The sequence below is a fragment of the Capricornis sumatraensis genome, chromosome 18 (assembly GCF_032405125.1).
Source record: "Capricornis sumatraensis isolate serow.1 chromosome 18, serow.2, whole genome shotgun sequence".
In the NCBI taxonomy this organism is placed as follows: Eukaryota; Metazoa; Chordata; class Mammalia; order Artiodactyla; family Bovidae; genus Capricornis; species Capricornis sumatraensis.
Genome location: NC_091086.1, coordinates 10,398,861 through 10,422,641, shown reverse-complemented (window position 1 = coordinate 10,422,641; position 23,781 = coordinate 10,398,861). Strand labels below are relative to the sequence as shown.

Below are 23,781 nucleotides of genomic sequence, written 5' to 3'. Positions count from 1 at the left end.
AAAGATATTCCAGGCATGGCTCATACTTTCCCTGGCCCAGCCCTGGAATCAGTAATCGTTGGGTCTGGGATTTGATTTTACCTTACTTTCAAGTAATAACAGCCTGTTTCTCTTTCATGGATACTGGCAGAGTACATGAGACGCCTGAGTCAGAGACAAAAGGACTTTATTACTCATGACACAGGAAGTAACATGAGCATCAGCGTAGTTGAATCCGTTTTCCTGCCCCCAAGTCCAACTGAAGCAACATGAAATGGCCCGGATAGATGCACGGCATTTGCATTACAGCTGAAGAACACTGAGCTTAGGAAATCCACTGCTTTTATAGCAAGTACTAAGCAAGACTCCTCTTCATCCTCAAGGGAGACATTATTCATTCTGGAGATTGTTCACTGCAAACACAACTCTGAGATGGGCCTGGAAAGGAATGGTCAGGTTGGATCCATTCATCGTTAGCATAGCGAGTTAAGAATATCCAGCAATGCTCAGGCCTATAGCAAATTATGTCTTTGAACAGCCATTTCTACACAGACCCCTTGTTCCTTTTAATGGAAAGTGATGTTTAGAAACCAAGATCTGCTTGCTGGGTGTGCTCATTGTCTTGAGCTATTTTTACTCTTAGATGCTCTCAGAAGACAGAGTTGGGAATATATGTACACACACACACACACACACACACACACACACTTAATGCTTAATTATCTATCATCTGCCTATCTAATCATCTGTCATCTATCTGCCTTTCTTTCTCCATAAGTTCACACTGATATCTCTAATGCAATACCACAGATTGATTCCAGATTTCTGCCTTTCCATATTTATAATGTTCTTCTCTAGTAATGAGAAACCTAAAATATTTTATTTTAGCTTATTTTCTTCGTGCTCCTCCAGTCTGGTGCCTGCTGCTGCTACTCCCCCTCCAATCACGTGGGCAACCTCCTGATCACTCTGGCTCTAACCTGGTGTGTTGGGGTATGTCTCCCCTCCCCTGCCACTCTGGTCAGGCTCTGATGCCCCGTGCTGGCCCACTGCCCCTGCCACTGCTTCTGAGGACATTCTCCTGCACTCACCCAAGCTCTGAACCCCATGCCAGGCTGCTCCCACATCTCCCGTGCCTGGGGAGGCAGCCTGGGCCAGGCCACCCGCTACATGCTTCCTGATGCTGGGCAGGCCACTTCTGGCTCCGATGCCCCGTGCTGGCCCACTACCCCTGCCACTGCTTCTGAGGACATTCTCCTCCACTCACCCGAACTCTGAACCCCATGCCAGGCTGCTCCCACATCTCCCGTGCCTGGCGAGGCAGCCTGAGCCAGGCCACCCGCTACATGCTTCCCGATGCTGGGCAGGCCACTCCTGCTACCCCACCACTCTGTAGATGCCTCTCGCCTCACTCAGACTCTGGAGCTCCCCATTCTCATCTTCTGAGGATGCCTGCCACTAATGGCTTCTAGACAGAATTAATCAAGGACAGAGGAAAAAGGGAGAGGAACAAGTGACCATTTTTAATGGCTGCAAAAGACTATGTTTGTGGCTGTGATCTAGTGTGCTTAACCACCTCCCTATAGTATTAAATAGAGGCTATTTGTATTTTTTTTCTAAATTCCATTCCAGGAATCAAACTATGAACATAAATTTTTGTGCGTCTTTCTCTGCACCTCCCTGATGACTTTATTAGGACAGATTCCTAGAAGGGGAATGGTTCCTGGGTCATAGGGGAGGACTATTTATGCAGCTCCTGGTGTTTATAGCATAGCTTCAGTGTTCATCTTACAATTCATACACTCGTGAATAAATAAGCAACCATGACTCTGTCCCAGAGACTGCCTAGGATTTTCTACAGATGATAGTTGTTTCACAGCTTGATGACATCACCTCCTTTTTTACACCAAGGTTGATGTGGGAAATTCTGTATAAATACTCTGCATCAACAAGCCGTTGTGTCACCAGGCCTCTTAAAGATGGGCAGCTTGCTGCAATACAGCTGGCTTAGCCTGTGTGGGACAGGCGCCCATGATTTATAAGGTCCAAACATGAAGTCTTCAGGAAAGTTGGTGAAGTACTTTATAGGTCACCTGTATTTTTCCTACCATAGATGTTTTGACTCACGGGTTTCCTTTATGTCACTCTGTCCATAGTCTAGGTATTATTAAGATGGAATAAAGAGGTTACTGTAAGAGAAACTGAGTAGGAGGGAGGGAGGGAGTTTGTGATTCTAAATGAGAAAAGAAAGAAATAACAGGTGAGGGAATTAAGTAGGACAAACATTGGCAGCCAGGCAACCAAGTATTCATTGCATGGGGGCCACTGGCCTAGCTTTGTGCTGGGAGCTGTTAGGAAGTTCATTTGTTCATTCACTCAATAAACACTGACCAGTCACCAGCTCCATCCAGACCATGTCCTAGACTCTGGGGACCTAAGAGAAGAGACATTGTGCCCACTCTAAAGGGGCTTTCAGTCTAGAAAAGGAGAAGCCAAATCAATAATGTAATATCTGCTGGATCTTTTTCTTCTCATTTATTTTTTTGTGGTTGATTTCGAGTTTCATGCCATTGTGATCAGAAAAGATGCTTGGAATAATCTCTATACTCTTACATTGATTGAGGCTTGCTTTGTGTCCTAGTATATGGTCCATTCTAGAGCTTGTTCCACGTGCACTTGTCTTCTGGAGCTTCTAATCCAGCTTGGGGAAGCTTCCGTGAAGGTTTTGAACAAAGTTCTTGAAATAGAAAAAAATGTATTGGTTAAATGGCTGAGATGGGCAAAGTTTTCTCAGACAGAGGAATCTGCGTTAACCAAAGCACATGATCCTGTCAGCTTATCAGCAAGGATTCAGTGTGTGTGTTCCACAGGTCCAGCACTGCCCTAGGAACTGAGGGGGATAAGTTTCATACGCCATGTTTTAGCAGGGAAGGTTGTGAGAGGACCGTCTGCATAAGATTATTAAATGACTTCTGCATGTAGGGTAAATTCTGAGTGTCTTCCCTAAGTACACAAGGCTTATTTGGGTAGCATTTGCTGTGTAACAAATAACCACAAATTCTCAGTGGTGTACCGCGTAAGCATTTATTGGTCTTGCTCATGCATCTGTGGGTTGGCTGGAATGTGACAGATGTTGTCTGAGCCCAACTGGGCTTGACTCCAGGCTGTGTGTTGAGTTCCAGGTCTGCTCCATATGTCTCTCCTTCTTAGATCACCTATTGCTTAGAGCATATTCTTGATATGATGACAGGCCAGAGTATAAGGCGGGCAGTCCTAATCTTGGAAGCACACGTCTTGCCTTGGCTCTCTTCATGTCCGCTAGCATCCACAGGTCAAAGCAAGTCACATGGCTAAACCCAGAGTGTAGGGACAGGAAAGCAGGCTCTGAGGGCCATCGCAGAAGTAGGGTTTATAATATATCCTCCGCAATCTGGCCCCTGCAGACCTCCTCTTCTTATCTCTTCTCTCTGGCACCTCTGCTGCAGCCACGCCAGACCTTTAGAGTCTCCTGGACCTGCCTTGATTTTTCACCCATGGTATCTGTGCACATGCTATTCTGTGAGCTCAGAATGCTCTTCTTTGCCTGTCCACCAGGTCAGTTCCATCACTTCCTTTCTGAATAAGCAAGGCTTGGCTCTCAGGAGCAGGGGTGTTCTTATTTTTCTTTCTTTTCCTCTCCATCCCTATGAGTGGTAAGGATGCTTTGGGGCCTCACTTGGTGCCTGGTTCTCTCTCATGGTTTCTTTTTCTCCCTCCCTCCATCTTCCCCTCTCTTTCTTCTATTTATTCTCAGTATACATTGGTATGATGATTTTATCTTAAGATTTTTTGATGTGGAAATTTTTTGAGGTTTTCATTGAATTTGTTACAATATTGCTTCTGTTATATATATATATATATATATATATATATATATATATATATATATATATATATATATATATGTTTTTAGTCCATGAGACATGTGGGGTCTTAGCTCCCTGAGAAGGGATTGAAACACTCACCCTCTGCATTGGAAGGCAAAGTCTTAACCCCTGGACTGCTAGGGAAGTCCCCAGTATGATGATTTTAATATTAAGATTTGGAGTAGGGCAAGACTCCTGTGGGCCAGGGTGGCTGGGTATGGTTCATCTGGTGACAAGGACAGTTACCTGCCCACCTGGCCACCCACCCCAGAGCTGGCGTTAGGTGGGCTTGCTGGTCTGGGGGTCCTCATCCCTCAGCTGTGGACTCTGAGGCCTTGGGTGGCTCTGTGCAGCCTGGCTGGGTTTCCAGGACAGCCTGGGCCTAGGGATGGTAAGAGGTCCACATCCTGCCAATCAGGAGTTTCCAGGAGATTTCCCCTGCTGGTGCTCTGGAGCTAGCATCCCCAAGGGAGAGATAATATGTGTGAGAAAACTTCATACATGTTCCTACAAAAGGAGCTTCCTGTGCGCCTGAAGTTAATCTTCTGCTGGAGGACTTGCTTAACCACCGTTCGGTGGGATTGGTTCAGAGCTGGTATATGCAGAGTTTTCTTGAACTTCTAGAATATGCAAATAAGAGCCCTGAAGATCCACAGGTCTTGGATAACTTTCTACAAGTCCTAATTAAAGTCAGAAATAAACACAATGATGTGGCTCCTACAATGGCCTAAGGAGTGATTGAGTACAAGGAGAAGTTTGGGTTTGATCCATTCATTAGCAGTAACACCCAGTATTTTCTGGACCGATTTCATACCAACTGCATCTCTTTCCACGTGCTTATTAACCAGCACACACTTCTGTTTGGCGGTGACACCAACCCTGCATATCTGAAACACATCGGGAATATTGATCCCACCTGCAGTGTCACTGGCATTGTGAAAGATGTGTATGGAACTGCCAAGACGCTTTGTGAGCCGTATTATCTGGTAGCTCCAGAGCTGGAGGTTGAAGAATTCAGCGCCAAAGCTCCAAACACATCTAATCAGGTAGTTTATGAGCCTTCACACCTCTTTCTCGTGCTCTTTGAGTTGTTCAAGAACTCAACGAGAACAACAGTCAAACCGTATGAAGATAGAAAAGAGGGTACCCAGCTGTTAAAACCCTGGTTACTCTTGTAAAGAAGACTTATCCGCTAAGATAAGTGACCGAGGTGGTGGGTTCCACTCCGAAAAATAGATTGCCATTTTCCCTACACGTATTCAACTACTCTGAGACCTAGCTGAGCGTACCTAAGCCGGCCCATTGGCTGGATTTGGTTATGACTTGCCAATTTCTTGTCTGTATGCTAGATATTTCCAAGGAGATCTAAAATGCTATTCTATGGAAGGCGTGGTTACTGATGCTGTCATTTATTTGAAGGCCCTTTCAAGTGAAGCATTTGAGAGACTTCCGGTTTTTAACAAGTCCACGTGGCGCCATTACAAGAGCACAGCTGAAGCTGACGATTGGAGCAATCCCAGCAGTGAGCCCAGGGACGCTTCCAAATACAAGGCAAAGCAGGACAAGATGAAGGCTAACAGAACTTTGTAAAGAACTGAATGCTTCAGTTCTCTCCGTGAAGAAAAGATGGCCTTCTGCAAGTCACCCAGAAAGAGCGCCTTTCCTCCACCAACTCTGAATGTGGCGCTATAGATGATCCAGTGCTCGAATGCCTATTTTTCTCCATATAAGCTGGACCTTTTCCGCAGAAGTTTCCTGTAGCTACTTCATATCTGCCACTAAAGTAGTGACTTGAGTCATTTTTCATAGGACATTGCTGCAGTTTGGTTGGCGCCTGTCGTAAGGGGACACAGAGCCTTATTAGCGCCCATGCCCTCATACTTCCATCTGCTTTATCATAGACTGTCTGCAGTCTCCCCAGATGTCTCACCTCCCTCTGCATTCCAGACACAGCCGATCTCTACTGCTGCTCTTTGTGACCAAATACCATGTTTGTCCCAAACCACCAACTAAGGCCTTGGGGCGTCTGGAAGTTGAAGACATCAGCTGAGCACATCTTGATATTCCCATCCCAGGGCGCTTCCTGTCTTACACATCCCTCCTCACGCTCTGCTTTGGACTCTGGCCTTCTTCCATCTGACTGGTTTCTCATTGTGAGCTGTAGGTACTCTCATGTTAGATCTCCCTCTTGGGTGCATTGATTTCATTTTGAAATTCATTTGTATATGTCCATTCTGTTGATTAAAGCATTCCAAAAATTGACAACAACAACAAAAAGATTTGAAGTAGAGATCAGTGGCCTTACCTTGAGCTCAGATTTTGTCTGGAGTGCTCTGCCAATAAGAGTCAGCTGAGATACTGTTTCTGAAATGCTTCCTTGGTTTCTCTTCTGTTCTTGCTCCTTGGGTTTCCTCAGGGGGAGGGTGGTGATGGTGGTGGTAAAAGGAAGGATCCAGGCATTCCTAGGGTCCCCTACGGTGATACCATCAAATAGTTTCCAATTTACACCCCCCCACCCTGCACCAACCTCAGGCCCAGGGGAGGCTGCCCAGAATGGCTTTCAATAGTTTTTGGTAAATGAATGAGTGAGTGAGTGAGAGAATGGCTGGATGCATTTTCTTAAGGCAGCTTTCTGCTCGTTGTCAGGGCCTTGGTGGAGTCTACCAGCCAGGCTTCCAAAGGCAGGAGGTTGAAGGAGCAATGAGAAGACCCAGTCCTGTACAGGCCTCCAAAGCAGCTGCTTTCAGCAGCAGTCCCAGAATGCAGTTCCGAGGGGCAGGCATGTTTGTAAGCAGACCCAGCTATGGAGTAGGAACTTAGCTTTAAGCATCCTATTTGGAGAGTCTGTAGAAAATTATGGAGCTCTGGGGAACCAGCCTGGGGCCACTCACAGTCCACTAAGTGCAAGTGTTGTCTTTAGGGGCCTCTAATTCCCTTTATAAAGAGCTTTTTAAAAAAAAAAAAAAGAAAAGAAAGGAGCCTGGATACAGTTAACATGAGTGTTGAGCAGGTCAAGCATTTTCAGCCATTATGGATAGTAAATAGACAGATTCTACAAATGCACCAGTAAGCCCAGTGCCCTGATAGGCTGCGTTTTTGTTGGTCCAGACTGTGGCTTGTTCTTGCAATTTAGTAGAGAAGAAAACTGAGGCTAGGAGAAGTAAAGTGATCTCCCCAAGGTGACACAGCTGGGATGTGGCAGAGGCAGGCACTGGGTCTTATTTGTGGCCTGTGGGCTTCCCTCTTGTTGTGACTCGCGGGCTCAGTGGTTGCCCCAGGGGATGTGAGATCTTAGTTCCCTAACCAGGGATCAAAGTATTAAAAGGTGGATTCTTAACCACTGGACCACAAGAAAGTTCAAGGAAACTGAACTCTTGAAGGCAGAGGTTGAAGGCTTTGACATTTACGTAGGATGTGGTGCAGGGTCAAAGCCCAAGGTCAAGTCTGCAAATAATAACAGGTATTAGAAACTCATTTTAAGGTGGTGCCAGGGTTATATGTGTGAGCTTAGAATAGAAGAGGGTGATCCAGAGCCTAGCTTGTTCAGCATTCTCCTTCCGTAGGGAGCCCCTTCCTGCTGCAATTAAAATACCCTCCTCAACTGCTCCATGGACAAAAGTGCTCTTTGGTAAAAAAAAAAAAAAAGGTTGAAAACCAGTGATTCCAGGGAGTTGAGTGACCACGGCCTTTTCCAACTAAGACATTAGTCAGTTAAGGAGCCATGTTTACACTGGAGAAAGATGATCTTATCAGATTCACTCGTTTACCTTCAGGAGAATGGAGAGCAGTGGGTGTGCTGGAAGAATCAGAACTGATGCCTGTCCGGGCTGCTGCTGTTGGGCTGTGCTCAGTCGTGTCCAGCTCTTCGTGACCCTCTGGACTGTAGCCCGCCAGGCTCCTCTGTCCATGGGATTTTCCAGGCAAGAACACTGGAGAGGGTTGCCATCTCCTTCTCCAAGGGGATTTCCCAACCCAGGGATCAAACCCACGTCTCTTGTGCCTTCTGCATTGGCAAGTGGATTCTTTACCATCCCGCCACCTGGAAAGCCCATATCCGGGGTAGGCAAAGCTTTTGATGGTGTCTGGCGCACTGGTTGCTATTGGCTTCCCAGCTTTCACTCCCCTTTTATCTTGTTTTCACCCGTTTTCAACTGGGTGCTGTCCACGCGTATCTCTTGTAATTCAAGGGAAAGCAGCCCTAGTCCTCACTCCCAGAGGTGGACCCTGGCTTGTGCTCACAGCTCAGTACCCCGGACTTTGTGATAGGCGAGTGTCCCAGGGAAGCATTTGCTAGGGGCTTCTGAGAAGGAAGCTTCTCCCCCGCTTTTTTTTGTTGTTGTTGTTTCACAGAGGCTCTCTGGAAGGAGCTCTCTTTTTTTCAGTGGACTAGGCTGTCCTCGCCACCACTACTAGCAGCCACCTTGTGGCCGAGAAGGGAGGAAGCCTTGTGCGGAGGCAGCCTTGGGCAGAAGGCAGAGGGAAGAGATGGAAAGAAACAAACTTCTTGGATTCACCACTGAGCTGCTAAGTTTGCTGAAACTTATCCTGCCTCTGGACTTCTCAGTTTCAGGGGCCGACATGCTCTCTTAACTCGTTAGTTTTGTATTACTTGGGAATGAGCTGTTCCTAAGTGATTTAGAGAGCTACTGCTTCCACCGTGTTCTTCTCCTTGGAAGCGTTTCCAGACCGTCTTGCAGATGCAGCCTCTGAGTTATACCCTTGCACTGGGCTCAGGGGACGACATATGGGGGAGGTCATGGAGCCCTGCTTGGCTGCCAAGGGCCAGCCTCTCCATCCTTCCTCTGTCACGCTCTCCTGCCATGGTCCATATATCAGACTCACACAGCAAGCACGGATGATGGCAAAATCTCAGAAACTGGGGTGGGAGAAGACACCTTCTCACATTTTTCTTTTGAATAAAATATTATCTTGGTTTCTTTTCTTGGGACCTCTTTACCCATTCTGGATGAGGTCAGCCATAAGACAGAAGCCCCAGGGGCTGTAAGAATTAAATATTCAGCTGAAGCTCTGCCTGGTCCTCTCCAACTCTGACAAGCTCTGATCCTATGAAAGCCAATCCAGTTATGGTAAAGGGACTCCAAGACAGTCCGCTGAGTTCCAGGCACCATACGGCTGTACTCTCCTCTGATCCATCAGAGAAGTCAATTAGTATTCCTTCTTTACAGATGTGGGAACCAAGGCTCTTATAGCTTAAGACCACACAGAGACAGAGCTAGGATTTGAATTTGGCCCCTTCTGACACCAAAGCCTCTGTACTTTCCATTATACCACCTGATGTTCCCTTGCTTTGGGGCATTTTACTCCATGAAGACGGTTACCCTACTTTGGAAAAGGTCGGCTGAAGTGACACACTGCTGCCCAATGGGAATTTTTTTTGGAGCAGTTCTTCCAGGTTTTTTTTTTTCTTTTCATGAACTCACTCAGTTCAGCCAAGGGTGCTTCAAGAGACCAATTTTCAGCCTCTGTCCCCACTGAAACCTGGAAGAACGTGGACCAGTGCCACTAACCTTGCTGGATGGTTTTGGAAGTGGCAGAGCTCCGTTGGAGTTGGCCTGTCTCTAGCTCACTGTGTACAAGCGGAGGGATGCTTGTTGTTTCAGTGGCCGCCGAGCAGAACGCATGGAGAGTGCGTGGAGCGCTTGGGGGCTGAGCATCCTGAGAGGATAGGGCATGTGCACACCACAAAACAGCTTCAAAAAGATCCACTGTTCAGGGGAAAAACCCCAACCTGCCTTCATCAGCTCTCATGATCCCTGAGGAAACCCTCTGTTCTGCAAGACAGTCTGGATTTTTATTGAGTGTTCCCTGTGTTTCCAGGAGGGCATTTTGAACAGTGTAGGCAACTAAAAGAATCTGGAGAAGGAGAGGTGGCCTTACTTTGACCTTGAACTTTAGCATGCTCTGCATTTTGTAGAGTCGCCTGGGATGCTGTTTCTCTGATGATCCCTCTGTTTCTCATCCACTTCTGCTCCTTGGGTTCCCTCTGGGGGAGGATTCAAGCATTTTTGGGGCCCAGGTGGGGACACCATCAAAAATTTCCCAATTCACACCATCTCAACCTCAGGCCCAGGGCAGGTCACCCAGAGTAGTTGTCAACAAGTTCTGGGTGGATGAATGAATAAATAAATGAATGAGCGGAAGGCTGGATGCATTTCCTTGATGCATCTTTCTGCTCACTGTGAGGGGCTCAGGTGAGCGTAGCAGCCATTCTTTATTTTGGATGGGATGATCCCTTAAGTAGTATACCTACTCTTACCTGCTTTAAGCCATAAGACTTAACAAGTTCAATGATGTAGAGGATCTCTGAAATTTTGCAAGTTTTCTTTCCCACACTCTGGAGCTTAAGGGTCCTGTCAAGGCCTCCAACGTACATGTCACTTCTTGTTCATCCAGTTCATCCAGTGACATCCACGATGTCACTGATACAGTGATATCTGCCATGTTCGTCGTTATAAGTGGGATGCTCTGCAGAGTGTCTAGGTCCCTTTGGACTGTTTTATGAAAAAGGATGATAGAGTTAATATGGCCCTAGAGTAAGACTAAATTTCTACTGTTGACTGTTCCGTGGGAATGCAGTCTGCTTTTGGTACTCTTTCTTGACAGGGAGAGAAGAGAATACATTTACCGGAGCCGGGTTGTACACTGTGAATCAGAACTGTGTTAGTCTTCTTTAGCAAAGATACCACACCTGGGCCAGCAACTGTGGTAGCTACTTCTTGATTGAGTTTGGTCCACTGTCATCCTCTAGAATCTATCTGGTTTCTGTAGGAGTGGGGTCAGATTGGTAAATTAAATGGAAGTATTTTGGGGACCACCATGCCTGCTTTTTTAGGTCATTAAGGGTGTCTTCTGAAAGACTCTGCTTGAGATGTAATATTGTTTGTGATTTAATATCTTGGCAAAGGGATGGGGGCAATTTTAGTGGATTTCTCCTCTAGGATGGCTCCATACATTAAGGAATCAGTGTGGGTATCCACCTAACTGTGATGAGTATCCATTCCACTTAACCCTTGAGGACCAGGAAGATGACCACTAGGTGGGTTCACCGTGGACCTGACCTGGACCGGGCCTCCTCTGGTGACCTGGCTCCCTTCTGCCCCCCACTCTCAATGGGGGCTCTGATGCGGCTGCAGCTCCGATCTGGTGTCTCATGGTCTTTGGAATGTCTGGATATTTTACTGAGTCAGTGGCTACAGTTCCCTTTGGGGAATGGTTAGGGAATTCATTACTTCTGTGCTTGCTGCCACGTGCCTGGGTCCTTCCCTCATCCTGAGGATGAGGACTCTCCTCTAGTTGACAGCTTTCAGGTCTGAATACTGGGCAATAGCTTGTGACTTTTTATTGATGTAGCTTCCCTCGGTTTCCTGGTCAATCATCCTTAATTTCTTTTAAGTATATAGTCTGAGAGATATCCTTTTCGGGATCCATCTGTTTTGCCCCTGGGGCACTGTATTCTATTTTCCATTTTCCTGAGATCTCTGGAGGCCGGCCCCCGTGGCTGGTACCCCATCCTGCCACTCATTACTGTGTTGCTCCAACCTGGCTTCTGTGGGTTTAGCACCACAGCCTGGCCTTGATTGCTCTGTGAACCACTTGCTCTCCTGGAGCCCTGCGACAGTGTCTCCCCCCATCAGCCCTGGCCCTGGGGAGAACAGCCACCCTGAACTCCAAAGATACTGTGCTCCCTGTTACCAGTGCCTCACCTCTTGCATCAGAAGATGCATCCTCCAGGCTCACCTGCAGAAGCGATTGGAAAGCACACCCAGCCCACGCTTCCAAGTCCTTTGATCCCCTGTCCCGCCATCTGTGATGGCAGCTCTAGCGCTTCTACTTTGCTGGGAGCCAGCCGTTCTAAAAGCAGCTGAGCAGCACCTTTAGTGCTTCCTCCTGGGGTCCTTGCCAGGGTGTCAGATCCTGTGTATGAAGGGCATGTGACCATGTTGATAAACTCCCCCCTTTTCAATTACATCCTGTCCCCTTAATCCAGCGTGTGATCCCTTCTCGCCCATGTTGGCTCCTTCAGAATACAGTCCCTTTCTACCCTGAGTAGGAACCTGTAGAGAGAGGGAAGCAGGACCGGATGGATGGAAAGATGAACTTTGATGCATGTGCAAGAGAGGATTCAGCTGACCCCTCTGGGGACTCTGAAGCTGAGCTGGCCCTTCAGAGGCATCCTGAATTGAGGCAGGGGTGTTGGGCCTTGGCAGCCCTGCATCTACCAACCATTTAATGTGGGCTTCTGTGCAGAGGGAGTGTAACTGGATGAGACAGTCTCCTTTAGCTGAATGTGGCAAAGAAAAACATTATTCTGATATTTTTTATAAGGCAGAGAAGACTTTCAAGACTACTGCAATAGGAGAGAGATCAGGCTTAGCTCTGAATATAAGGACAAATGAGGGTTTATAACCCAGGAGAAGGTAAGGAGGTTAGTAGATGGAAAGTGACTGAGAGGAGACATCAAGGGTAAGAAGATTCTTGCTAAACTGGCCTAGAAGGATTCTTCCTAAAGCTGGCCAAAGACTTATATACACCAAAGTGAAGGATGAGGAACTTGAGCAGATATCAAGGGTGATCAGATATTGAGTGCCGGGTTGGGGGGCAGATTCTTGCTAACTGATTTAGCAGGATTACTGGTGAGACTAGACTCAGCATGGATGTACATGGAGGCCCAAAGCTTAGGTCTAGTCTAGAGGGGGCTTTAGGGGAGCTAATTAAAATTTGGTCAAAAAGAGTCTTTGTCAAGGGAGACTCCCAGGGTGGGTCTCAGTTATGAGCCCATCAGCAAGTACAGGAGTGAGTGCCTTAGTGTTGCAGACAGCATCAGATCTACCAACGTCTGATGCTGAGGTTCTCCTTACCTGTTGACTGACTGTCAATAAATGTGCAGGGAGGCTGACCTGTTTTGAGGACAAGCGTCATTTTCTGGGCTTCACTTTTCCCTAATAAGTGCTACCTGAGTAGATCCAAGCAGAGGACTATTAGGCTGAAGGGAGAGGAAATGGGGTTATTGGAATGATTGGAGCCAGACTAGAAACTTATTTACTTAAGCCAACTTCCTTTTACACTTCTTGGGCTGTTCAAGCTAATGAATAAATTGAGCTGATTGATGTCTGAGCCTCTCCCCTGACTGGGCAGCCAACATAATTGACCATCTGGAACAGGTCATGCCAGTGGAGGGTGTCTCTTGCCAAGTGCTCTGATGCAAGGAGCCAGAGGGGACAAATACATCTGGGAGAGGGCTGAGGGTCAGGTAGAAGGGTATAAGTGGATCCCAAAGTGTCATTAAAGCAAATGGAACCTAATTTTTCTCTGGGGCTTTCCAGTTTCATGGTGCAAATGCATTCAATTTTTATAGACTTTTATTACAGTCACACAGTGTAGGACATTGGGCTCCTCAATGTCTCCCTGTTTATTTCTGGAAATCCCCTGGGGTGTCTTGTGTGAACACACAAGCAGTTCTTTTAGATGATTCTTTTGTTCCTTTAGTAATATTTGTTTTCCCCAAATCCTACTCGAGCAAGTGCATGGCCAGCATCAGTGCCACTGATGAGCTCTGTGAGATCAAGCTGTTTGCATGATGACCTAGCGTCCTGTGAGCTCCCATAGCCAAAGACCTTCCAGGGGCCGATCCAGTCAATGTTCTGGGGGTTCACTCTGTGCTTGGGCCCGGATGAGTTCCAGGCAGAGTGTGGAGGGTGTGTTCTGAGAAAAAAAAGGTTTCTTACTGTTATGAGAGGGCCATAGGGAGCCAGGCTCTCTTCCTCTCCAGCAATCCTTGTGAGGCTATGATAGCTTTGCTTGCCGCTGACAGTCTTCTCATAGACACAGGGGAGCCAGCCTGGGCATGAAGTTGACACTGTGGATGGTGGATGGAAAGACTGAAAGACCCTAAGTCCTTGATGATATGTTGAGTCACTGAATCAGTTGAACTTGAAATATCCACCCCACACCCTCCACAACACTTGCTCTTATTTGTTCTTGTTGTTCAGTTGTTGAGTCCAAGTCTTTGTGACCTTATGGACTGTGGCCCACCAGGCTCCTCTGTCCTTTACTATCTCCTGGATTTGCTCAAACTCACATCCATTGAGTTGGTGATGCTATCTAACCATCTCATTCTATGTCGTCTCCTTCTCCTTCTGCTTTAATCTTTCCCAGCATCATGGTCTTTTCCAATGAGTTGGTTCTTCACATCAGGTGGCCAAAGTATTGGAGCCATATCAGGTTCAGCATCAGTCCTTCCAGTGAATACTCAGAGTTTATTTCCTTTAGAATTGACTGGTTGGATAACCTTGCAGTCCCAGAGGCTCTCAAGAGTCTTCTCCAGCACCACAATTCGAAAGCATCAATTCTTCGGTGCTCAGCCTTCTTTATGGTCCAGCTCACATCCATACATGACTACTGGAAAAACCACAGCCTTGACTGTAGAGACCTTGGTTGGCAAAGTGATGTCTCTGCTTTTTAGTCCACTGACTAGGTTTGTCATAACTTACCTTACAAGGAGCAAGCTCTTATATGAACTGATAAAATGACTATCTCAAGCTGATTTGAATTGGGTTTTCTTTTATTTGCTCTCTGAAGCATTTGACATATACACCTAGCTCTTTTTGGCTTCTGTCTTTAGCTTCTCTCTTGAAAGGAAACAGATGCAAACCCCTGAGCCTTGATTCTTTGCTGTTTACAAAAACCTCCCCTCTCTTGCAGCTATATACACCCAGTTGACCCTGTGGTCACACTAGCACACTCAGTCCCAGCTCAGTCTCCCAACTGGGGCTCCCCAAATAAGGAGAACCTGGGGCAGAAACTGGGAGCCAGATGTGGCCCCAATGACTGAAAAGTCCAGGGGGGTGGAGAATGGGTATTCAAAACAAAAAATTCTAGAATCAGACCTTGGGTTTCAAATCCCAACTTCGCCACTGTGAGACCAGGGGAAAAGTCATTTTATTTCTCTGTGCCTCAGTTTTAAATTGAGTTTGATCATAGCAGTTATCTTGCAATTTGGTGAGGATTATGTAGGATAATGTATACAAAGTGCTTAGAACAGGGCTTGGTATATGGTCAGTGCTTAATACACCTTACTCATCGTTGGCTCTTCTAATGGGCAAGCTGGTGTGATCTGGGTGTGCAGCAAGCAAGGAAGGTATATAATATGCCCTGGGCAGCTGGAATAAGTATCTGAGTTGAGTCTGCTTAAAAGGCTAGAGAAGGAATGGACAGTTGGGTTCCTCTTGGGTCAAATTCTTTGCTGGCTTCATCTTACTTCACACATGGACTCCAAACAGCTCAGTGGTGGCGATGGGTGGGGCAGGAGGGGAGGGTAAGTTGTTGGTTGGCATTTCTAAGAATATACCCCTTCGTTCTTCTGTGTGAGGAATTATTCTGGATTTGAGTGTTCCAAGGGCTTCAGAAGGTGGCTCTCCACAGCTTTAAATTTTTTCCTTTCATCTTCACTGGCCCCTGTTGCATCTTTATTGGGTTTATAAATTCTTTTTTCCCATTTGTTTTAAAAATCACTGTTTATTTGTAAAGCCACCAGTTCTAAAACTTGTGCAATATCTTAAATGTCATTTTTACCCTGGTCTGCTCATAATGCATGAGCTAGTGCCTCTTACATAATGAACTTTGAAAGTAATGATTCCCAGCAAGCATTTAGCATGGGCAGTCCTTACATAATGTGGAAAGCATACAACTCCCATCATCAAGCTGATCTAGTCTTTTACAGTTGAGAAGGTAGGGGCCACCGATAGATCTTGCCAATAGGACTGATTAATTTGAATTAATTCAATTAATTAATTCAGGCTGAGTCTGCCAAGGGCCTTAAGGGGACCTGATACAACCGAGTCTGCTGGTCAGTGTGGTGAGTTAACAAGCCAGATTCAGTCCTCAACTGGGTCATCTCACTGAGAAGACCGTCTTTGTTTATTTTCTCTTTCCACTGTATTGGCCAGTGGAGTTGGGTTAATTGGCCTGTTGTTTTGGCATCGGGTACAGACACAGTTACAGTCAAATCATGGGCCAATTCAGTGGGGAAAACATCTGTCAAGCTTGTTGTTCCTCTAGCTGATCTGGAAGCCCTGTGGAGACACAACTGTAGTGAAGATCGGATGAGAAATGTCCGCCCAAGGAACGGTAGTCAGATGCACTGTTTCCCTTTCCGCACGCTGGGTCATGTTTGCGGCCTGACGCCCACTCTTCCTGCACGACGCCTCAATTTTGCTAATCCATCCCGGATGACTGACTGGTTGGTCCCGTGGTCGATAGGAGAGGCCTTGCTGAGGGTTGGGAGTGCTCTAGGATCAGAGGGATGTTGGCTTGTACCTTGGCTCCTCTGCTCATTACACGTGGGGCCTTTGCCAGCCGGTTTCCCTTTCTGAGCCTCAGTTGCCTCATCTGTAACATGGGAGAAATACCTGCCCTGGAGGTCATTGTCACGAGGTGTGAGGCCCACCTAACCCTCCTGGGTTGTCCCAGATTGAAGGAGTTCCTGAGATGTAGGGCTTTTAGTTTTTTTATTAAATTCTTTTTGGCTGTGCTGGGTCTTCGTTGCTTTGTGGGGGCTTTCTCTAGTTGCTGTGAGCCGGGGTCTGCTTGTTGCTGCAGTGTGTGGCTCCTTACTGCAGGGACTTCTCTTGTTGCAGAGCTTGAGCTCTAGGCTCGCAGGCTTCAGCAGGTGCAGCTGCTGGGCTCTGGAGGACGGGCTCAGTGGCACTTGTTGCTGGAGTGTGTGGCCTTCTTACTGCAGGGACTTCTCTTGTTGCGGAGCTTGAGCTCTAGGCTCGCAGGCTTCAGCAGGTGCAGCTGCTGGGCTCTGGAGGACGGGCTCAGTGGCTGTGGCCCATGGCCTTCGTTGCTCTGTGGCATGTGGGATCTTCCTGGATCAAACCTGTGTTCCCTGCACTGGCAGGCAGATTCTTAACTGCTGGATCACTAGGGAACTACCAGGACTTTCAGTTTTAAACCTGGGACATTCTTGGCAAAACCATGAGCTGGTCACTAGGTGGTGAGGACCAAACGGGACAGGGCCTGCAGCTATTTAAGACATGTGGAAAATATTTCCTGAAGGTTGAATATATTATTTTCTATTGAGTTTTTAACCAAGTACCTGTTGACTGGGGCTAGTAAAAAAGAGGTGTTCCTTTCTCCAAGACACCGTGAGTCCCCCTAGCATAGGACAGGCCACTCTCCTCTCCCACATGTGGCACCTTCCCCTCAATTCTTCATCCACGTGAGACAAAGTTGACAGGCATATCAATCAGTCAGTCAAACAAAGAGTCACTCGAAGGGTCCAACTGCTCCTCATGGTCCAGAGCGCACTGGCTTTAAAGCCGGAGGCTGCACTCTGTGTCTTGCCCCATTACTGGTTAGTTGCGTGATCTGGACAGCAGTACTTTCCTTCTGTGAGCCTGTTTCTTCCAAGGGAGAGCACGATACAGCTGCCTCCCAGGGCTCTCATGAGTCTTGTACGAAATCATGCGTGTGGAAGGGCTTTCTGAGCTGCAAGTTGTCGTTCAGATATGAGGGCTTTTATGCTCCCTAACTCGGCAGCATTCACTTAGCCTCAGGAAAGAAGGAGCAAGAGTCTTGGATTTGGCACTTCAGGCCCGGAATTCAACAGTTTGCCACACTTCCACTGGGTACCCTCAGGGCACTGGGCCCCAGCTACATGATGAATGAACTGGTTTTGCCCTCAGTAGCTCAAGTTCTATAAACTGGTAAGTTCAAGGTCATGTGTTGAACTAAGAGAGGAGCTGGGTCTGGGCTTTGCGGGAAACCCAAGGAGATGGAACTCTGGTCTGGGTGCAACAGAGCCCCTGAAGAAAGAGGCCGACAGCCTGGCCTGAGAGGTCAGAGAAGGATGAGATGATGGAGCTCGGGAGTGAAGGAAGTGGGTTCCAGGCAGAGGGAAGAGCTTGAGCCAGTGTGGGGGTAAGGAGCCTGTGCAGGGAACTCTGAGCGTTTCTGTGTCATGGGATGTCACTTCTGAAATAAGAGCGTGATAGAAAGGAAGGGGGATGGGACCAGCCCGGGTGGACCCTCCTGTTCAGTGTTACTCTGGACTCTTTGTTGTAAGAGGCAAAAAGAGGGATTGTTGAAGGATTCTGGGCACTAGAGGGCAGAGGTAAAGGAAACCCAGACTTGACAATTCCTGGTCTCTCTTTCAGCTCTCCCTACCTCAGTTACATGCTTCCCCACCACAGGAGGCCCACATAACAAGGAGCATGGTCATCAGCAGCCCAGAGCCACATCCTTCCAAGTCTTTCCCCCAAATCCAAGACTCTTCCCTCCCACTTCCAGTAGAAAAATCCCAGGAGAGGGCTCTGACTGACTGTGCTCCGGCCACGTGCTGTTCTCTGGACTGGTCACTGCAGCCAAGCCCACAGGACACTGGGACTGGACGTGTAGTTGTGTGCTCACCGTTAATGTTCACTCTGCTCCATGTGGAAACAGGACAAAGATGTTGAGCAAGCAATGGTAAAAAATGCAATTCATCTCCGTTATTTGAGACTTCATATTTGCAAATTTACTTACTCAAAATTTATTTGCAATCTCAAAATTAATACTCACAGTGCTTCTGTGGCATTTATGGACATGTAGAGAGCAATGAAAAATGGGAGTCGTCCACTGTCACATTCACGGCTGAGAACTAACAAGGCAGCATGCTGCCTTGTGTTTCAGCTCTCAGACTATAGTATCCTTTCTTTGGTCTGTTTAGTGCCATGTTAGTCCCATTTTGAGGGCTTCCCTGGTGGCTCAGATGGTAAAGAAATGGCCTGCAATGCAGGAGACCCAGGTTCAATCCCTGGGTCAGGAAGATCCCCTGGAGAAGGGAATGGCTGCGCACTCCAATATTCATGCCTAGAGAATTCCACAGACAGAGGAGCCTGGTGGGCTACACTCCATAGGGTCACAAAGAGTTGGATACGAGTGAATGATTTTGACTTCACTTTTTTTGGGGGGCTCCAAAATCACTGCAGATGGTGAGTGCAGCCAAGAAATTAAAAGACACTTGCTCCTTGGAAGAAAAGCTATGACCAACCTAGACAGCATATGAAAAAGCAGAGACATTAGTCTTGTCGGAGCTATGGTTTTTCCAGTAATCATGTATGCATGTGACATTTGGACCATAAGAAAGCTGACCGCCAAAGAATTGATGCTTTTGAACTGTGGTGTTGGAGAAGATTCTCAAGAGTCCCTTGGACTGCAAGGAGATCAAACCAGTCAATCCTAAAGGAAATCAGTCCTGAAAATTCATTGGAAGGACTGATGTTGAAACTGAAACTCCAATACTTTGGCTATCTGATGTGAAGAACTGACTCCTTGGAGAAGACCCTGATGCTGGGAAAGACTGAAGGCAGGAGGAGAAGGGGACAACAGAGGATGAGATGGTTGGATGGCATCACTGACTCAATGGACAAGAGTTTGAGCAAGCTCCAGGAGTTGGTGATGGACAGGGAGGCCTGGTGTGCTCCAGTCTGTGGGTCCCAAAGGGTCAGACACGACTGAGTGACTTTGACTCCACGTTCACTTGTCCCATTTTTGATGGCGAATTTTCTATTTCAAATGGCCCCCAAGCATTGTCCTGTAGTGCCATTTACTTTTCCTAGCTCCAGAAGGGTGATCACATCCTGTGTCTTATACAGAAAATACTTGCATTGGAAAAGCTTATTGAGGCATGAGTTATGGTCCTGTGGTTCAATGTTAATGATGAATCAGCAATATATGTTAAATATATATTACAATTAAAGAGAAAAACATACAACAAAGTTATTTATTTATTGGTTAACAACAGTGATGACGACAACAAAAAGCTCGTCAAACTTTAAATTTGTATTTCCTCTAAGAGCAATGGTTCTGTGTTAACTAATTGACTGTTGGTGGTGAGTATAGAACAGGACTTCTGTGAATACCAAGAATGGACTGCACCCATACAGGAGTTTAAGCTTTATTCTGGAAGCAGTAGGGAGCCATTGAACGTTTTAGAGAAGAGAGAGACATATAATTTTTTGAAAGAATCTCTCTGGCTACTCGGTGGAGACTGGTTAGAGGAACGAAGACTGAAGGCCGGAAGAATAGTTAGAAGGTGGTTATAGACTCTAAGTGAGAGACGATGCGGCCCAACCCAGGAGACGATATGGAGGATTCGAGAAAGCGATGGATTTGAGAGTGGTATTTAATGGGTCAGTTTAAGAATGAGAACAAGAATGAGAACTCACTGGATGTTGGAGGCAAGGGAGGAGAACCTCGAACATCACAGTGCTTTTAAAATGCCTACATCTGATTTTTTAAAACCTGAAAGCTATGTCTCATTGGTCTGAACCACGTGTTTCCTTCTGTGAGAGGTGGTGGGGACTTTCAGCATCGTGGGGGGAGCTGAGCAGCTGTATGGCCGCTGTTTGGGGACAGGCACACGCTCCCCCAGCGCCCCTTCTCTGTAAATTGCATGCAGGCCCAGCTGTGTTTTCTCTGCCTCCTTACATCATCACCAGTCATAAAAGCCCTGCCGGGGGAATTGTGCTGACGATCTGGGCTGGGATGTGTGAGACAAAGGAGTCCAGGGGGCTGATTTCAGAGTTTGCAAAATTCAGATTCCTGCTGGTTGGGAGAGGAGGCAGGTTGGAGCTGACTCGCGCTGTGTTTGACAGTTGTCTACGGTTGCTCTCCAGGTCAGTAATTTCCTGGCTTGAAGCAAGTCTGACTGTTTAGTTCAACCCTGGTCTCCTCACACAGCTGGTGCGCCCTGGCAAGGTGCCCCGGCTGGGGTGAAGCACCTCTCTGCCGCTCCCCATGCTCCTTCAAGAACCTCGAGGTCCCTACTCCCAGCTGCCAGACGACCTGCGCCCCCGGCCTTCGGAGTCCTGTTCAGCGCCTCCCTCCGGCTTTGCTGTCTGCTCTCAGCCTTCTGGGGGACCTGTTGGAGTATTTCGCCCGAGGCACCCTGCAGTCTTGTGTCACATACCTTGGATCTCTCCCTGCAGAGTAAAGAGCTCTCTGATAGCATTAAAGGACCCAGTTCTGCTCTGTTCAGACATGGGATGCTTGTGTGGTCTGACTCTGCTGGTGGCAGCATTAGTCCACATCCTTAATTTAAGGGGAGATGTTCATCTGCTGACTTGGATCCCATCATGTGTTCGTTTAGAACATATAAATGTAAGAGGAAGCTTTGCAGTGTGTCCAGTCTCAACAGTAACTCGTGTTTTATTCACTGTGCGCCGTCCCCTGTGCTCAGTGCCCTCACTTGAGTTCTCTACTCTAATCCCCACCACCGTGCTATCAGATGACTTCCGTTCTCATCTCCATTTCATGGCTAAGAAAATGAGGCACAGAGAGGTCAGGGGAGGTGTCCTCAGTCCCATCGCCTGGGAATGGCTGAGTCGGGGTGTCAGTCCAGGCCAGTGGATCTCAGTGCTTCTGTCCTCACCGTGCCATTAGATACACTCTCGTTGCTGATGGACAGTTTCCCCGGCCCTTCCCTTTGTGTGCTTCTCAAGTGCATCAGTGTTTGACCCAGTCAGGGTGCAAGAAAATCCAGTAATTCCCCGGGCCCATTGCACACTTGGACTTATAGGTTCTTTAGTCTTTGGGGTTTAGGAACTCAATGGGAGTGCTGACTCACTGCCCCCAACATGCAATTTTTTTTTAAACTGAAATGTAATGGATTTACAATGTTCTGTTAGTTTCAGGCATGCAGCAAAGTGAATCAGTTACACCTGCATACGTGTGTGTGCGTGTGTGTGCTTAGTCCCTCAGTCGTGCCTGAGTCTGTGAACCCATGGGCTGTAACCACCAGGCCCCTCTGTTCATGGGATTCTTCAGGCAGGAGTACTGGAGTGGGTTGCCATTTCCTTCTCCAGGGGATCTTCCCAACCCAGGGGTTGAACTCAGGTCTCCGGCATTGCATCTGGATTGTTTACCTTCTGAACCACCAGGGAAGCTGTATACCTACATATGTATCTGTTATTTTCTAGATTCTTTTCTCTTAGAGGTTATCATCAAATATTGAGAGTAGTTCTCTGTGCTGTACAGAAGTCCTGTCTATTTTATATATAGTAGTGTCTACATGTACTTTTTAAAATTAACTTTTATTGGAGTGTCATTGCTTTACAATGTTGTATTCGTTTCTGCTGTACAGCAAAGTGAATCAGCCTTATATCTTTTTTTAAATTTCCATCGCATTGTAAGTCACTGTATTTTTTAAAATTAATTTTTATTGGAGTACAGTTGCTTTATACTTTTTGTATTATTTTATTAAGGACATTCTCTTTACACAAGTATTACATGACTCCTCTCTCATTGCAAACATTTCCAGCATATTCTGAAGGGAATATGAAAGCCCCCCTCTCATCTCTTTTATCCCCCACCAACTCCTTTCCCAGTGGCAGTCACTGTTAAGTGTTTGCTATCCTTTCTCCTGGTCCGCTTTCTGTGCATTTTCATGGACATACCTTTGCTTCCTGCACAACACCCTTTTAAATAAGTGGGCTCATCTTATCTCTATTGTTTCACAACTCTGTTTTTCTCACTAGGTAGGTGTACCTTAGAGGTCTTTCCACAAGAATCTCTGTCATTCTCTCTGATTTACTGGAATGGCTAGATAGTATTCCACTTTGGATTTACCATGATTTTAATTAACCCGCTTGACTGAACACTTTCTAAGCAATGCTGATCATTTGAAAAAGTTAATTATTCCTAGTTACTGGGTAGTAAAAAAATGTATTAAAAAGTCTCCACGGGGAGAGGGTTGTCAAGGGCAGAATGGTAATTAGAGGTTAGGGAAAGCCAGGAGGTGTGGGGTGTCCTGTCTCCTTCACCCCATCCCCCCAGCAGGCTTTGACTAGGAGCATCACCTGTCTGCATCAGTGCTTCACTCAGCTCCCCAGCAGGCTGTGGGCTCTGCTCTCTTCTCTAATTTCAGCATTTCCCTCTGAGTGAGGACACACCCGGACTCCATCTGGGTCGTGACCATATATCCCCAGCGTCTCTCCCCCCAGCACCCAACAGAGGTTCGGAGACAGGTTGCTGGGTTCTAGGACTCTCTTGGCAGTACCAAGCATGGCAGGGACAGAGCTGGTTAAAATGTCTCCTCGGAGGCGCCAGAAAGTCAGTGTGCAGCAACTCAGATTCCATGCAGGCATCTCACCCAGCTTTACTCAGTGAAACCCAAACACCCACTTTTGTTGAGACTCTGACGAGCCCTGGAAACCACCGAGGGCCTGGCTCGCCTCGGCACACGTCTGAAATATGTCAGGCAGGTGTTTCCAAAGAACTTATGCTACAGGAAAATAGATCCTGATGTAATCTGCCTAATTTGGCTTTTGCCTGACTTTCAAGAGAAACTGGCTATTTGTAATGGAAACAGTTCTCGGGCCACTTCAGACAGGGCTTTGTAATGTGAGCTGGTAAAACCCTGCAGGTGCTACGGGGGCCCCTGTTTTCATTTTACATCTCAAGTTTGTTTACTTTAATGTGTTTCTCTGGGAGGACAGAGGAAAAAAAGGGGACCTGAAAGGGGTTTAACAAGTCATTTTTCATTTCAAAAAAAGGAATGGTTTTGTATTAAGAAAATTAGCATCAAGAAGGCCTCGGGGAGTCCTGCAGGCAACAGGAAGTGCACATGGCCTAGGGGATATGTTTCCTGAGACTAATTCCCCAAAGACCCGTGTTCAGGAGCCGGCATACCTGGGGCCCTTGGCAGAGGCATCGGTTAGAAAGTGGGAAGCAGTGTTTTCCTTGCTAATTCTTGGCTACCGGATAGGGGTTACTGAAAGCTCCCTTTTCCCCCCGCTTGGAGTTAGGCAGTTTTGAAAAATTGTAAAATTATGAATTCAACCTTGTTTTCAATCAGGGGAGGGGGAAATGGTTTCCAGCGTGCAAAGCCGGT

General features: G+C 47.0%; 1 pseudogene; it reads left to right on the top strand.

Moving 5' to 3' along the window:
- Positions 1-4,364: 4,364 nt before the first annotated feature.
- Positions 4,365-5,474, top strand: LOC138094725 (pyruvate dehydrogenase (acetyl-transferring) kinase isozyme 3, mitochondrial pseudogene; annotated as a pseudogene).
- The last annotated feature ends 18,307 nt before the right edge of the window (positions 5,475-23,781 follow it).